At 30.0% G+C, this 12,218-nt stretch overlaps 2 long non-coding RNA genes across 2 annotated transcripts; both read left to right on the top strand.

Moving 5' to 3' along the window:
* Positions 1-3,102: 3,102 nt before the first annotated feature.
* Positions 3,103-5,120, top strand: LOC126843126 (uncharacterized). Its single transcript, XR_007686396.1, has 3 exons — positions 3,103-3,371; positions 3,683-3,995; positions 4,084-5,120. It is a non-coding gene; the product is annotated as an uncharacterized LOC126843126 (long non-coding RNA).
* Positions 5,121-7,148: 2,028 nt separating this feature from the next.
* LOC126843122 (uncharacterized) lies at positions 7,149-12,062 on the top strand. Its single transcript, XR_007686395.1, has 3 exons — positions 7,149-7,423; positions 7,935-8,075; positions 11,272-12,062. It is a non-coding gene; the product is annotated as an uncharacterized LOC126843122 (long non-coding RNA).
* Positions 12,063-12,218: the final 156 nt, after the last annotated feature.

Genomic DNA, 12,218 nt, shown 5'->3' with positions numbered 1-12,218 from the left:
AAATCGGTGCTCGTCCGAATTTTACAAAAAAAATTATAGTTGGCTGCGTTTTACAAAATTAATAAATAATAGTAGCACCTTTTGAATTTACACTATGTTAATATATTATGTTCGTCTATAGTACGTATCATGCAGATTGTGAATGTTTAAAAAAAAATAGGGTGAAAATGTATTTGCTTGCTGTGTATCTACGTATGTAGATAGTATGTCACATAATATGAATGGAGTTCTTACATAACGCGTCTGCTTCGACCCCACCTCATGAGAACATTATTAAAACACATTTTGTACAGTATCGAAGATACATTCAGACATATGCACCGGACAAGGCTGAGTGGAATGAGCCCTTAGTTTCATTTTACAGTCTTCCGTTACTTGGCAATTGAACGACCCACGCCAACATGTAGTATAAATTGAGGCAGCGTTTGTCCTGGGACAGCAGCTGTTAACGAGTAACCACCACGTCGCCTGCTGCCTAATGTAATCACTAATCACAAAATAATAAATAATAACTGTTTCGTGGGAACATCCGTTACTTTAAATATGGTATTGACGTCGACAAATTATACATATATATATTTTTAAATTTATATTTGTATATTTTATAACAAAAATTCAATTCGATAATTGCTCTTCCTATAACCAGGAACGGTTTAAAATAATATGGTATAATCAGTTTATTTATCAGTTGTTTTTCTTTAACCGCCATTCCGTCACCAACTATTATAGACGCTAGGAGTTTATATTGGTTGAAACATATTTTAATTTTTATCAGTAAAAAAAAAATGATGATCCATTAAAAATAAAGCGTACAAATACGTTAAATACGTTAAAAGAGAACTCGTGTACGCACGAAAAGCGTCTAGTTCAATGGTACTAAATTGTACGATGCTTGTTTATGATTCGTCAATTGTGTACTAATATTACATTATTAGTGTTATAATTTAATAATGTAAACGTATATCAAATAGTTTCCCATTTCAATCAGTCGCTCATCAACACGTTTTGCCCTTCCTGCAAAGTATTAAACATTGTCATAATAAAAAAACTATATTTTACAAACATTTGTTCTATCAAATTGTATAACCTGTAATTATAATACTTAAAAAGAGGTTTTCCCCAATCGAATTAAAGTTTGACACGGTATTATTTTTTTTGTTAAGCTCTTGTTATAATAATTAAACATTTGTTTTCTTCTAAAAAATAACCTTTTAAATGAATCTCTGCCACATATAGTAATGATTAATGAAGTATCATATTAAATTTGAATTGACGCATCTGAGAGATGCTATAGCAGTTTAGATAACGCTAGAAACACAAGTATGCAAAACGATAAGGACGCGCCTTATTACAAATCAAATTGAACTAGTTAATATTATACGTGATAATTTTAACGTATGTTATAAAACATCTACAGGGTGATTTAATACACAAATTCTATATTTGTATACAGTATAATTGAACTAATAAATGAACTTAAAACAATTGAAATACACTATCATACCTACTGTTCATGTAAAAGTTTACATTTAGATATTATAACAAGACCAATATAATAAAAACGTTTAGATGAACGTTATGACATAACATAATTAATCAATGAGAAATTTTTTGCAGATTTTAATTTAAAGGTTAAACTGTGGTATGTAATTATTATTTCGATAATAATTCAATGACTAGGTAGTTAATTTATTTCTCGGACTATCACAGCATCCTTGACAGCGATTTAAGAAAAAATTAACATCTAAATATAACTAAGCAGAATGCGTCCTACTTGGTCTATAGTGAGTTTAGAGCAAAAATACCTATTATAAAATCGAAAGATAACAATATTTCGGAGACAATGTCATATCCGATTTTAAAAGTAATAACGTAAAAAATAGTTATAGTTAATTAAACATTCTTTTTTTTAAATGTTAAATATTAGGTTTATAAAAAAAGGGTTGTGAAATTGTATTCAAAATGGATAAATCCAGGCATCTTTCGTTTTTGTTACAAGTGTTTTTGCTCTAAAATCATCACAGGGCGAGTAAAACGCAATCTGAGTAGGATGTTTAAACGCTAGAAAAAATGGGTGTAGGTAAACGTCCTCTAAACAGTCATAACTCATATATAATATTAAAACTATTAATTTAAATTATTTGTTTTTAGTTATACAACCGTAATTAAAACAAAGATAAGCTTTTTCACTTTATAATTTATTATAATTTTTACGAGGCTAAATTTCGCACACAGACATTAAAACATTATTTTGCACGCGAGTAAAAAATGTATTTGAAAAAAAAGAGGTATGGCGTTTTTTTATAATAAACGTAATTTAACTAGGTTTAATACGTTTTATGATTTGTATTATTTAAATCCCCAAGTCTGACGGAATAGAACGTATACTTCCTAAACGAACGGCTTATCGCCGTTTTATTTTTCAGAGTACCTACAACTTGTTAATGTCGCCAAATGTTATTAATTTATTCGTTTCGAGCGGCTTGGTTTGCGTGTGCTCGACCATTTTATATTATGTATACTATAGCGCATGGAGTTAAAATTTATATAAATTAAAGTAAAATAATTTTAAAAATCTCCCCAAAAACGTACCGAACGTCGAATATCGGTCGACTGCAGAACGGCCATAGGCAAGGGTTTTAACAATATTCGAGTTACGACTTTTTCGACAATTACTTTGGAACCGTGTCCCCGTCCAAACCCACATTATAGTAAATAATAATAATAATAATAATATGAGTAAGTTATTGACGATGAGTCGGATATTATGATAGTGTCAACTGAAGAGTGTGGTTTATACACATCACACCAAGTGGGTATACTCGTTGATACACATAACTATTTATTCTATAGTGTGGTTGAGCACGTGTTATCTCGGGATCCGGCGTTCCAACGATAAGATTAGGGGGACCGCACGAACGCGGTCGTAACCGCATTCCCAGACGCCTATAATAGTATTATACCGAAAATGCGATGAATATAATATGTTATATAAAAAATCAAAAAAAATCACAAAAATATTAATATAATAATTAATGTTAATAATAATAAGAACGTAAACGACGGTGGCGGGGAGCAGAAACTGAAACTTATTGTGCGACGGCGTCACAAACACCGAACGACCGCGTCGTTGGCACTGCAAAGGCTCCTTTGACGCGACGACCACGCCTTTTTCAGCAGTTTGCGTCTGTCAACCGCTCGTTCACGTTTCGGTTTTCCATGTCAAACGCACATACTAGGTATAACGTAAAGTACAATACAGCGTTATAATAATATATTGTACTTTGTTATTTTTTTTTTTATCGACGTGTGCGCGTTCACGTTGGAAACGCTGAAAAATTACTTATCAAACCCAACACGGATGTTGCATAGTATGTATTATATATTACCTACACCGAGTGCCCATTTTATTATTACATTACACGAGTACGTTGTAACTTATTACATTTGGACGCCTGTTTGATTTTCGTAGTCGATTTATCTGTTACTCGATTGAAACGGTAATAATAATATTGTAGGTAATCAACCTCTCGCATCTTATTATAACAATACTATGATCTGTGCGTATCTCGTATACATAGTTTGTTTGCTCCGCGGGTTTTTCGGCGTACGCCGTTTATCGGTTTATTAAAAAAAAAAAATATGTATTTATATATATATATAAAAAATCGTTCCGTTTTAGATTTTGGTTAGACATGTGCACGCGATTTTTTGTTGTACCGATATCTGCGGTGCGCTACTTGACGGTGTACGGTTTCTCGTTGCGTGAATTTGTTACCGAAAGGTCAAAGGATATCGACAAACGGCGGCTACAACGCTAATGAGCCAACAGAGATCCAAGTTCGATTTTTTCGCTCGACACGTAGTCATGTCGTAATGATATAACTGCGAGTCGTCCGAAAACTCGGATAGTGTTCTGTATGTAAATCATCGTTTTAAACAACGTCTGGCGGCGGCTTCAGCACATTTTTGCCGGGCGTTCTTCTGTCGAAACGGTAAATGCACAAAAACAAATTTAAGTCAATTTTAAATATGTATGTTTTATAATAAATTTAATTATAGCGTAATTTATGCTTTTATTAGTTGTATAAGTTTTGACATTAACCATATAATGATTTCTACGAAATTCACCTGTCTGCTGGTTTTTCGAAATCGGAAGATCCGTTTGAGCTGATACATTTGGATTTTTATCTTTACAGGCCACGATCGCCTTCTCGGAATTATGTTTTTATCTATGACAATCGCGTGTACATATTATGTTAAAAAAAAAAAACTGTATTCATTTTAACAGCTGTTAACACACGTGTATTTAGCCCATTAGAGACGCCAAGGGTGGGCAATAGCCCTCCGTAAAATCGTCAGGTCCCCGCTTTGGCCCACCCCGACTTCTCTAACCTCTCAAATAAATACCTGTACCACCTGTATAAATAATAACATATGATATTATATTATCATTATTTATATTTATAAACTTCATATCCATTTTTTGTTAAAAAATAAATAAATATACTTATAAGTATAATATAGATCAGGTCTTATTTATAAATAGAGAAAGATAGACAGTTATTTAAGTATTGCACTAAACCACAATTATACCTGTGAATATAACCTAAAAAATATTATAGTTTATAATAATTATTATTTCATTTATGATTTTTTACTTTTATTTATTTTATACTTAAGTATGTTTTTTGTGTTATTAACACTGATATTTTTATTTATTCGTATGGCAATATATAAAAAAATCCCAAAACACTGAGATAACGGGCCCATAATTGTTTGGGAGAGAGTGAAGTTTCCCCTCGGCTTATTTTTAAGAATAACTAATTTTGGTTCGCCCCAAAATTTGTACTACCGTTCAAATACCGTATTTGTCTACCTCTAGGATAAATGTTTGATGCCGTGACATCTATAATGTTTTTAAATAACATGTCGTGCTTGTTCTCTTATACCAATATAGTATGATTAATTTTTTTAAATGTAGTAAGTGTCCATTTAAACCATTCGACGTTTTTTATAATTAAATGGTAACTAATTGCATACATAAATACATTGTTTTTTAACTTCTGTTGTTTTTAAAAATTATTACATTTGTGGCACTTATTATGTATTAACCATTATTGACTGAGTTATGAGTATCCTAACCTCACTATGTTAATTAACTTTATCAATAACACGCGGTTTCCGCAACGATTGCTTACGTTTTTAAATCAGCTAATAAGGCTGTTCTTTACCGCCGCGCCGTTAAAATATATACCGCTTTAAATACAATTACTTTTTGCTCATTATCTTTTGTTATTTTTTTATGAAAAACACGGTTATTATAGTAAATCGATAAATTTATTATATTTCGATTCTAATATTTCCAGTATTTTTTTTTTTAATTTTAAATCAATAGACAACTATAAAACATGGTTGTTAAATTTATTTATTGTCGACTCGATGGGGAACAAATGTATTCGTGTTTAATAACAATTTGATGATATACGATCATTGGTATTCAAATTCTAAAACCAATAAATCACTATAATGTAATAACCTCATAATAATTTCAGTGGTTATCAAAATCCCAATCGATTATACTGTTTAATAATTACAACTTGATGTGTCACTAAACTACCTACTACTGTACAATACTGTTGCACAGTAAAAACACAATTATATATTCTAATAATTGTTCTACTTTGTATAAAATATTCATGAACATTTTGGACATTTTTGTGGATTATTCAGACAAGTATAACAATTATTCTTGTATCTTGTAGTATAATGTGTTATAGTTTTAAGATTATTCGATTTGTTTTCTATATATATATATATATATATATATACATAATATAGTTCAAGTATACATACTCGAACGTTGGATTTTTTTCAAGTTACACACGCTAAACATTTTGTAATAATTGGAAATTACGCAATTGAGTATAATATTATAATACATTTCGGTAAAGGCGGTTGAAACGTGGTGGTGTACATTTTTATCGAAAAATATATTATACACGCAATGTATATTCATCATCATGTCCACGATTTAACATTGATTCAGAGACGGTTGGAACCTCTTGCACTGTTGAAGTTTTATCAATACCAGATAAGACTGTTTGCCTCGACCGAAAAGGCTAAAGATCATGTTTGCGTTATCTCGGTACAGCTTAGGTCATCCGTTCGTGCATTAGCGCTCATCGACCTTTGCGCGCATCCGATATATTTATGTAAGTGCCGGTGTACACGGTGCGCCAGTTCGTCGTCGGACAGATTAACTGAATGATCTCCTCTCGGGCGTCGTCGGATTTTCACGCTGTTATTATTTGTTTACAATTTGTTAATTTTTTTTATTGCGTTTACACATAATCGTTGACCTTTGAATTGTTTTTTTATTCCACGATGTTTTCACACGCGCACACGAAACTATCCCTGAGCACCGTATACCCTTTTTAAACACAAAACATTATTGCTCGAGACGTCGATCGGTTCACAGCTGCTACTCGCACAGTTGTCCACCAGCGCCACTGCGACAACTCACACAAGTCAGGCGAGTGTTATACATACATAGTAATATTATTTTAATATCATCATTAACCGACATTGTCCTACGTGATTTTCTAGAACAAGTTTTCAATCATTTTTTATTTCCATTTAGTCGCTATAATTAAATCACATGCGGTTTGTCCGTTTGGCCCGGTATGATTTTTATCGAGTACATAATACAAATATTATAATTTTTAACTTACCATTTTATTTTACACTACTCAAGAATTAACGTACGAGAAATTATGAATACCATTTGTGACTATTATTTTTTTTTGTAATGTTATTATTTCTTATAGCTAATGATAAACTATTTTTAATTTCAAAAAACGAATCGTATTCTACTTTGTTGTGCTTTGGTAAGTTAAAATTGAAATGTATTACTTGTTGTTATAATCTCATTATACTTATAACTATAAAATATCTATTCAATTGTTGTACAGTTTTAGTATTTATATACATATAAGTGAGCAAAAACCGTTTTCAACGCTATTATATTCAAAGACGTGCACTCTTTTTATAAATGACATAAGTTTTAACGATGTATAATTAGTAACATTTAGTTTAGTATAATATATTAATTTATATCTATTAAATAATGTAGCAATGATTGTTATTATGTAGATAAGTAAATATCTCAAATTAAAATTATAAATTAATTAAAGCGTGCCTCGTCAATGTGTGCAGACTTCGACCACTGTGGATCTGTTAACGTCTTACTTTGGCAGGATTAGAGTGAATTTAAATGTCTAATACTGTCAGGTAATGATGTCCTCAGATACCCATTAATCGCCAACAATATTGTGTCAAGAATTTTCTATTCAACTACTCGGAGCTTGCACAATTCCAGACAAGTATTTAATGTTGCTAGAGCCATAACATTTTGTGGAAGGTCAGTAATTCTTACGTGAGTAAAGTAAATTAAGCATTTTAGTATTAAGCATTGTTTTCGAATTTAGCTGCCCAACAACTAATTATTTATTTAGCCAGCAAAACTAGTACACAATATCGCCGTTTTAAACAAAATATATATTTTTGTTTTCCCTTAAATTGTGTGCAGTCATTAGTAATTAATAGATTTAGTAACTATGCGTTTGCAAATTGCCAAATTATGAATTATATTAATATTATTTCTTCTTAGAAATATTTAATATAATTACAAAGTATTTTCCCTAGTAGTGGTTAGTGTATCCAAGTCTAATTTGCGTATTTAAAACAACCATGTTGTTATGAATATTTTAACTTACAGTCGGTTGTGTAAGAATAGAATCTTAATATTTTAAAATATATTTGAATAACTTTAAATGTGAAAATTTTAAAATGTTGTTAGGTCCAATTTTATTCGGTGCGTTAGTATAGTGTCTAGTGGTGTATAATATTACTTTTTTGTACGTTTTGCTTAGTAGGTTAAATTCAAGCAGTACCGACTACTGCGGCTGATGGAAACATGTGCGAGCCAGATATTATAATCTGTCATCGAAATATTTATGAATGGTTTCGGCCTACCTCCTGGACAGACGATCTCAACAAATCTTCAAACACGAGTAAATAATAAAATAATTCAAATTTATAGCGACTATACTCATAAAACGTATAACTGTTATAAGACGTCATTATGTATTCAAATAGAAAGCATGCTAATTTTATATTAATGGTTTTATTTCAATTTCAAATGTACTAAAATATATTTTAAAAAACTAATACTTAAAATGTTTATGTTTCGCTATTTTCTGTCATTTTAGGCCAGCTAGTTTCCTAAAATTTGATAATTAACTCTCGAAACTACAGCGTGGATCTGCAATAGATCAATTGACAATTGTTGTGGACTAACTGTGTGCATTAAGAACTGTGTATAAGACAGACTAAAAAAAAATTTTTTTGCTACCCCTAAATCTGTTTTATTTGTCAAAAGAAGAAATGTTTAAAATTTTAGCATTCTAGGACAACTTTCAGTAGTTCCTATAGAAACATATTTTCCCCGTTTGATTAACACATACAAAATACATTTTTCATTAAATTGTCATAACTTCAAAGTATAAATATTTTTTAACTTAAAAAAGTTTCTAAATAGCTAATATTTGTACCTTTTAAATATTTGTAGTTTTTTCCACGGTTCTTGAATAATTACAATGACTTAAGTTAATCAGTTTAACAATAAACAACGACCAAAATTGTATTTTTAAACCATTGTTTCTATGTATACAAATAACTAAGATCAATTGTATAGTTCAGCATTTTTAAGATGTCAGCTTTCAGAATCTATTTTAAATTTTAAAATTTTGAACTTATAACGGTTTAAATAAAAAATACATTTTTTACATGTTAATTAAATGGAGAAATATGGCTCTATAGGAACCACTTAGAGTTGTCCTAAAAGGCTAAAATTTTAAACATTTCTTCTTTTCGACAGATAAAAATGATTTTGCGGTCAGCAGGAATATATTTTTTACTATATGTAGATGGACAGTCTACTATATATATAGTATATCTTAAGAATGCACGACTATATTTTTTACTGTTGTAAATGTATTTTATCAATATAAATATTAAGTAGTAACCTAGTATTCTTCTAATTGTTTAATTTAGACAAGAGAGTCGTGTTGACATTCCAAAGTATTAACCATATTGAGTGTATTATAGTGCAGTATATTTTACCCTTTCTGATTCAAACTATTCAAACTATAACAAATAAATAACTATGCGAAGGTATCAAAAAATTCGGTGCAGTCGAAAGTGCACAGTTATATTTGAATTGCCTGAAATAACGTAACCCATAAGAGCACATATTATTTGTAAATTGGCATAGCCTAAAATAGCCCACTCCGTGGTTATCACCAAATTATTATCGGTTTATCATAACATTAGAATAAACTTTTACATAATAATCAAAGATTAACAAATTTCCAGGTAGTATTTTAGTTAACATTTCATAACACAGTCTTCATTCGCTGTACAGACAGTACAGTCGGTGTGTTAAAAAACGCATTACAATCGTACCTATAATTAAAATACTATAGTAAAAAAATAATAGTTTGGCAGTTAATAATTAAAACAACATAACATACGAAATGATTAATTTAAAAACCTTGGAAAATATGTCCAATTTTTTCCCAAAAAGTTAAAACATCTAGTTTTTTTATTGTTATATACTTCACAAAATGTATGTGATCTTGTCTTTTTATTTCGTTTGTGTATATTCTCTGTGGCGCTTTTTTTAAATTGTGTTGTACAATTCGTTAACTTTTCAATTGTGTTGAGAAGTGTATGGATCAAAATAGTTATTGTTATTACTTATTAGTAATAATAATAGATAGTTACTAGATTTAGCAATATAGTTAATACAATATTGATGACATAAGTACACTACGCTATCGATATTCATGTTTGTACATTTCAATTGTAGGCTGTATTTTCATGCTCTTTTGGGTTATACAAAAATAAAAAGTGTGCTCTCTCGGGTAACGCCCAAAAAATTAAAAACGAATCATATAAATGGAGGGGGTAATGTAGAGGAAAACTCCATAACACTTTCAATTTACAATTAAAAATATTTTAATAATAATAATAGTCAAATGTCATATACAGCATGTTATTTTGAAAGAATTGTAAACAAAAAATATATTTATTATTTATAATAAATAAAAATATATAACAATTACATATTATATATTTATGTATAATTGTTGTATTTTTGGGGAAATTAGTTTGAAAAATGCATGCCCATACATTAATATTTAAAAAAACAAACACAGTGTGAATGAAGTATATTCCGGAATCAAGTAGTAAACGACAAATTTTATCTGAAATCACTCTCATAAAAAAACGCTTCGATACGAATCTGTAGATGGTAATAATATTAAATATCGATAAAAATCATTGTAATGGCAATAATATTCTAAAACTTTTATTTTAGTAGTACCAGGGTGGTACGATTAAGGTTGATTGTCTTTCTATAGTACATTGTTGCCGTTATTATCCATGTATTGTAATCAATAATATAATACAAATATTTTTCAGCTACCTGTTGGTTCACTCACACATAGCAACCTGGAAATTTATACGACACAGTTGTGATTTTTCCCTATTTTTTTAGTTTTTCCTTAATATAAAAAAAAAATTAACTACGGATTTTTAGGAAATGTGGGCACCCTAACTAACTTACACCCTAACTTTGTTGTAAAATATAGGCAAACCCCTTAACTCGATACATTTCTGGCTCTGATACTCTTTACACGACATTGTTGTATTCAATAACCAGTATAATAATTGTTTTACCAATACTCACAATAGACAATTAGGTATAATAATTCTATGCTCTAAAATAAATATATACAGCAACAAACGATTATAAATTCATAGAAAGAAATTATTACATCTTAGAGATCTAATTTAATACAAATATTATTATTTCTATAAACTAATTTGATATGGGTGCCGACTGGAAGTGTATGTGTTTCTATTTTTGACTGTTTATAAATAACAAAAACGTATACTTTTTATTTCTACATTTAAATGTAAAATAAATATTAAATTAGACTACGTTACTCAAATAAACTATTACAATTATAATAACTATTATTCGGAATTCACTATTCAACAATAGGTTGTTTAAATTGTCGTAATAATACAACGGGAGGAGGTATATTGTTGATGAGTTAATTTCATGCAACCTATGTTAGAGATCATGTAACGTTTACGCATAGTAGATTGTATTAAAAGCTATTTTGTTGTTTTTTATAGGTACCTACAAATAATTATTTTCGAACGAGGAAGCTCGCCAAGAATGTGTTTTAACATTGCATATGCATTGGCCTATATAATAGAAAATAGTTCAAGCAAGTTCTTAAATTTTGTTTACATCGTGTCGTGTTTTTTGGTACCACTCGAGTCTTACAAATAAATGCCCTTCAAATTTTAATTCAAAGTAACAAAAGAGACTCTTGTTAATCGTCAAATCAACCAGCGGTTTTGTGGTTTGAATTGGTAGACAAAAAATGAATTCTAAGAAAGAAAAAAATACTCAATCTAAAATAATATGCATTGTCTATAACTTATAACGATGAGGACCACGCGCCGTAAACACATGCGTGAAAACAATAATAATGAACAAGCTGTCTAAATACATAAGAGCGAGGGTAGGGAACACTGCATACGGGCTACTGTTATTATATTGACTTTATTAAACGCACTCGTTCCTACTGGCTTCCGTTTAAATTACATTAATTTACGAGATATTTAAAAATATTATGCCTATAACGTCGCCTGTATATAAATATGCAGGGGTCCCAAAAGTTGAACAAAACGTTAATGATTCAATTACATTTACCGTGTATTAATTGGATTCCAACAATGAGCTTACATATTACTTATTTTAACATAGTTATAACTTTATTTTTAAAGTTTTCAGTTTCCACATGTTTTTAGTTTAAAATAGCGTTAAACAGGGACGTCTTTTCAGTGTTTAACTATGATGACAATCATTTGATGCGGGTCAATTCCCCCCCCCCTCAATCAGTTCATACAATAATTGTATACAGGGTGATTACAATATTAAGTAAAAAAGTTTATTGCTATATTTTTGGAGGGGAACTTGAGTAGTTAAGAGATGGGGGTCTAAACCATGCAAGGCCTTCCTCTTATGTACTTAACCTCCTTTGATATGAATTATCAAACTGAGAGTTTACGAA

Source organism: Adelges cooleyi, unplaced genomic scaffold, assembly GCF_023614345.1.
Source record: "Adelges cooleyi isolate 19-005CV unplaced genomic scaffold, UGA_ACOO_1.1 ACOO_flye_CR_arks_rails_tigmint_CR_PRNA_108, whole genome shotgun sequence".
NCBI classification, from domain to species: domain Eukaryota; kingdom Metazoa; phylum Arthropoda; class Insecta; order Hemiptera; family Adelgidae; genus Adelges; species Adelges cooleyi.
Note: the sequence above shows the minus strand (reverse complement) of the source record. Positions and strands in the feature narration are given on the sequence as shown.